Here is a 6,197-nt window from a genome sequence, read left to right as displayed (position 1 = left end):
ATGTTGGATCAAAGGCGATCTCTCAGGTACTTTGGAAACCAGGAGATTCGCATTTTTGGTCTGGCATCATGGCAACTAAGAAGTACTTTTTCCCATTTGGTTCTTTCTTCATTAAGAATGGGGCGGAGATACGGTTCTGGGAGGATCGCTGGTTGGGAACAACCACTCTCCGTGAACAGTATCCATCATTGTACAGTATTGTTCGTCACAAAGGGGATACTTTACAGAAGGTGATGGAATCTTCTCCTCCCTCTATGACGTTCAGACGTGATCTTCTCGGTCCTCGACTAACTTCCTGGAACGAACTGCTTCAGTGGTTAGGTTCTATCCATCTGGTTCAGGGGACGGATGAATTCCGTTGGAGTCTCACCAAAAATGGCATTTTTTCGGTCAGCTCCATGTACAAAGCATTATGCCTATCTGCACAACCGGTGTTAAATAATAAATTCATCTGGAAGATGAAGATACCGCTCAAAACAAAGGTCTTTGCATGGTATCTTCGTCGAGGTGTGATTCTTACTAAAGATAACCTTGTAAAGCGCAACTGGCAAGGTTGTACGAAATGTGTGTTCTGTCACGAGGAAGAGACAATAAAACACCTATTCTTCAACTGTCGGGTTGCTAGATCTATATGGTCAATCATTCAGATAGGTTCTACCTTATACCCTCCCTGTAGCATTGCAAACATTTTTGGCAATTGGCTTAATGGGGTGGATTCGAGGTACAAAACGATTATCGGAGTGGGAGCGATTGCGGTTGCATGGTCGCTTTGGCTATGTAGAAATGACAAGGTTTTTAATGACAAAAATTCTTCTCTTATGCAGGTCATCTACCGGTGTACGGCTTTGCTCCGTTCATGGTCACCACTTCAGCGTTTGGAGGATCGCGACCTCTTTACGGAGGTGTCTACACGATTGGAGAACACGGCCACGGAGTTTATTTCCCAACATGGGTGGCTGCATAGTCGGAGGATTGAAGCCAACGGAGTGTCTTAGTAGTTGGCTTTTATCTTTTTTTTGTATCGCTTTTTTGATGGATCATAGACTCTTAAACGGCTGTGTGCATCCTGGTTATGCAGAGGCTGGGTGTAATGCTTAAATTTTTTTGAGTAATAAAGCGCCCCTTATCGAAAAAAAATTAAGTTGAAGTTGATCATGCATTTCTCCTTGACGAATGGCATGGTATGAGAAAATAAATTGGGCTAGTCTCTCTTCCCCTCTGCGCACTTGGGCAAGAACTCCCACTAAGTCATATGGATGTAGTTCAATTCTTGGCCACGCTCATTCTCAATGATCATGTTATGCATAATGATACAAGCGGTTATGATATACCAAAGGATATTTTGATCCTAAAATCTAGCCGGTCCCCTAACAATAGCAAATTGGGCTTGCAAAATCTCAAATGCCCTCTCTACATATTCCCTAGCCGCCGCTTGTGCATTATGAAACTGCATCTTTTTCTTACCAGTTGGATATTTAACCGGCTTCACAAATGTTTGCCACCTTGGATAGATGCCGTCAGTAAGGTAGTAGCCATAGTTGTATGTGTGGCCATTTGCTTCAAACTATACCGGTGAACCTTCGCGCTTGGCAATCCTTGTCATGAGTGGGGAGCGATGGAGGACGTTGATGTCATTGCAAGAGCATGGCATTACAAAAAAAAAAACAAACCAAGTCTCTTCATCGGCCACGGCTTCAAGGATAATGGTGGTATCCTTTTTGGCGCCTTGGAATTTTACATGCCAAGCGATAGGATAATTCTTCCAATTTCAGTGCATGCAATCAATCGAGCCAAGCATATCGGGAAACCCTCTAGCTTCATTCATCGCGAAGATCCTAGCAGTATCTTCAGCATTGGGGGCTCTCAAGTAGTGCTCACCGAACACTTCCACAATGGCTATTGCAAAGTGTTTGACACACTCAATTGCTTGACTCTCACCCATTGCCAGATTGTCATTAACAAGATCGGCTGGAATTTCGTATGCCAACATACGCAAGGCGGCGGTCACATTTTGGTAAGTACTATGCCCAAGATCGCTGCAAGCTTTCCTTATTTGCTCGAAAAACCGATCATGTTTCGTCACATCCTTGAAATTATGTTTAAACAAGTTGGTAATCATCCTAAAACGTAACGGAAGTAGCTCTCAGGGAAAGTTGGTTCATCCGCAGAATAGCTACGAATCAACTTGTTGTGCCCCTCAATGCGCTCCCTCCACGACTTTCGACGACCGAACATAGAACCACCATGCTTCTACTGCTTTGCGCTCATAGCCAAAATCATCAAAATATTTTCTTCCTCTTCTAAATGTATCTCCTCATTGGACGAATCATACGAGGAGCTCATCTACAAATGGTAAGAATCCTAATTTTAGGCATCAAAATTACCTCTACAAACAATGAAACATCACATACCTGCACGTGGCTCATGTTGAATCCGTGGCAGCGGCGCTGTTGAACGCCTGGTTTATTGGATCAGCGCGGCGAGCAAGGGGCAGCAGCGGCATGGTTGACGCTCGCTTGATTGGAGCAGCGCCGGCGAGGAAGGGGCGGCGGCGGCGCGGTTGCCGCCCATCAATTGGAGCAGCGCCGGTGCACCAAAAAAGCTCGTGGAGTACCGGCGCGCTGATCTACGCCGACGAGTAAGGTGGCGGTGTAACCGGCGTGGAATAGGGGCAACGGCGCCGCTGGAGTGTGAGGCGGAAATGGGGATGCGTAGCTGGGTGAAATTTTAGGGGGTCGTTGGCCACGCACGCTCGCTGTGGCTTTTCACGCGCGCTGAAATCGCATGCGGCATATTTGGTGCGCGTGATTGTGCAAAATGGCGTGTGCCGAAAAATATTTGCACCACGCGCAATTTTAGCGCGTCTGTTGGAGCGGCCAAAACGCGCATCGACGCAGTAAATTGGCGGTTTTTGGGCACGGCGTTCTGTTGGAGATGCTCTAATGTTTTAGGTGCTCGAAAAGTTGTTTCATAAAAAAATCAATATTTCGTGTGACATGTGTAAAAAAGATGAGTTTTGATGCTTAAAAACCTATTCACAGGGATATATTCTTATCTTTTTCCACGGATGACACAAAAAATATCGATTTTCCGTGAAACTTGGCATAAGCATATAGAATATCGAGACGTAAGCGCAGAGTTTTTATTCAGATTTTATTGATACATTTAAAATGTTTTTTCCGAGCATACGCATCCTAGGTCAAAATTGGATTTCCGATCCTTTCCAACCTTCTTCGCCTCCCCTGCAGCCCTATCCAGTTCCTGACACGCATCGCAGTCCTCCCTAGCTAGGGTAGGGTTCCGCCCCGCTGCCTATCTACGGCCGGCCTTCCCCGGTCCCGTCCCGCAGCTCCTGCATCCCGTCCGGGCCTGCCCGCCGCCGACTGGCGGGTCGACCCCGGCCATCCTCGCCCCCGATCGACCGCGTCACTGCCAGAGAAACAAACAGTGCAAGTGGAATTCCAACCTAACTGTGCGACACTGGAGATAATGCACAAAAAGGAGGCAAGGAAAGCTGGTTCTCATGTCGACGATGGTATAGCTGAAGGCAAACCAACTGTGGTTATCTGCGACCCATGGAATCCTCCCTATCCTATGTACCATGGTTCTCATACTCGCAAGTCCTACGCAGAGTGGTGCAGCAAAAGAAGAGATTTTCTAAAGACCTCCAGAGCAACCAGTGTAAGAGCAGGTCTAACAGACCCCGTAAAAGGGGCAAACCCGTATAATAAGCTGCGGAATACGGGTTTGAGCCTCTACCGGCCGTCTAGCAGACCCCGTAAAACGGCCCCGGTTCGATTTTTGCTGTTTTCGATTACGGGCGGGTCTTCGCCCCTTACTTGTACGGGGTGGGAGAGCAAATACGGGCCAACCCCCACTCGTGGCGGGCTGAAATTTCGAGAAAATCTAACCGTTTCGCGATTTGCCTCACCGGAATCCGGCTAAATTCCGGCGAACCGCAGCCGGGCGGGGCTGGGCGAGCACCGCCGGGCCGGCGCGAGCACGGCCGGGAGCGGGGCGGGGCTGGCCGGAGCGGTGGCGGGGCGAGGGCGGCCGGGCGGCGCGCCATGGCCGTGGCGGGCGAGGGCGGCGCGGTCGGGAACGGGGCGAGGCGAGGGCGGCCGGGCCGAGGCGGGGCGGGGCGAGGGCGGCCGGGGCGGGGCGGCCATGGCCGGAGCGGGCGGGCGAGGCGAGGCGGCCATGGCCGGAGCGGAGCGGGCGAGGCGAGGCGAGGCGGCCGGGGCCGGAGCGGGCGCGGGCGAGGGCGGCCGGGGGCGGCGCGGCCGGGGCCGGAGCGGGGCGAGGAGAGGGCGGCCATGGCCGGGGCCGGGGCGGGGGAGCACGGTGGCAGACCGGGAGTTGGCTAGAGGAAGAAGATGGGGGAGTTTTTTTTTTCGATTCGGCATATTTTGGGAATATTCCATTTTACAGGGTGAGTTTACAGGTTCTGCTAGATTGGACGCGTTTTTGGCCGGTGAAAAACGAATACAGGGCCCTCTACTCGCGTTTTAAGGGGCGAAAAAATACGGGGCCTGTTAGACATGCTCTAATCACCCCGGATCGTACTCCTCCGACGGTGAATTATATGTTCTACCAAGTGCTATATCCCCGCTTGTTGCCCATCCTGGAGAAAGACAGCGTCGCCCGCTTCCTCCGCTTGTACACGGCCGAGTGCGGGAAGTGGATGACTTCTGGTTCCATCATCACCCCAGAAGCCTTCAACCACATGATTGCTGAAGATGCCCTGCGAATCGCAAAAGTTGTCTTGGAGGTTAAGGCTCCCGAGCTTGAAGGGTGCCGCACCAATCCCAACTATATGAATCAGTATGGGTACTTTCCCCTACATGAAGCCGCGGAAAGGTTCTCCCTTGAGATGATCAAATTGCTCCTCCGTCATGGCGCGTCAGCCAATTTACGAACCGCTGGCGCTGAGGATCTACTCCCACTCCATGTCGCAGTTGAGGGCACTTGTCTGCACAAGTATCTGGAGGATAGTCTACTTCCCAAGCAGGAGCATCACAATTGCCCAACAGTGAAAGATGCCAACTATATTTACAAGATCCTTCATCTTCTGTGCCTGCCTGAGATGAAAATGTTCTTGGATACCACTAGGCTGCTTGCTGAACACACAAAGAATCTAGTTGATGAGATCTTGAACTACATAAAGGATGGTAAACTGTTGCAAACAGCAGTTTTGCTCCTCGCGGCTCAAGCACAAATCCGTGTGGGATCTTCCTGCGGTAGAAACGGTAATAGTACACTTGATGGATTTTCTAGTATCACAGCAGGCATTGGTCAACACATGATTAGCGTTAAATTGGAGATGTGTCGAAGCAAAAAGGAAATGGCGCCGGATCTGGAGGCTAAGTGTGAACATCTGTCATCTGCGTTGTTGCTTGTTAAAATAATTTCCCAAGCTGGAAATGCTCTCGATTCATACATTGGGACTCACCAAAAGGTGCCTCATACAAAGGTCCTTGAACGTGTTTCACAAATTCTTAATGATCATGGTTTTTTCCCTAGTGGAGAAGGCTTGGGCATTGGAAACCTCTTCCCTTATAGATGGTGTACAATGCCTAATGGTGAGGCACCTGAAAAACATGGGGATGTGGTTGCAACTGAGGCAGCTGTGAAAACGCCTAATCTGTATCCTGCAGGTAAAAAGGCTGCAAGAAGTAAACTTCGTGGACGTTGGGAGCGTGAATGCACATGGAATAGCTTCTTCCCATATTGGAGATCGGTGTTGTCACAACGATATCCCAAAAAGGCAACTCCAGCCTACGCACAAGACAATGCCTTGTGTCTGCCTAACTCTGATCACGTCCATAACTCTGGGAGCAAGTCATCACTTGGTGAACTTTCTATGCCGGCTACAAATGATACTGCACGTTCATTGGCAAGAAGAATTCCGCAGGGCACAAGAATGAATCAATCGAGCAGGCTGTTTGGAACTGTTGCATTGAAGATACTCAAGGTGCTGAAGAATACATGAGTAAGACAGCCTCAACTTTGTTTGTCCAAGTAGACATGATATGATGGAACTGTCTTTTCTTGTTGCAATATTGTCGCGAAGTACGACGCGCAGATTCCGCAGCTGATCTCGGGCGAAGCTGATATCACAGCCACTGTCTCTATTCAGCCTTTTTCGAGATTCGTGCCAATGGTTCCCACGTGAAAAGGGAATCTGCAGCTGTCAT

This window comes from Lolium rigidum, chromosome 1 (genome assembly GCF_022539505.1).
Source record: "Lolium rigidum isolate FL_2022 chromosome 1, APGP_CSIRO_Lrig_0.1, whole genome shotgun sequence".
Classification (NCBI taxonomy): Eukaryota; Viridiplantae; Streptophyta; class Magnoliopsida; order Poales; family Poaceae; genus Lolium; species Lolium rigidum.
The sequence above is the reverse complement of the archived record's forward strand: the minus strand, read 5'-3'. Positions refer to the sequence as shown.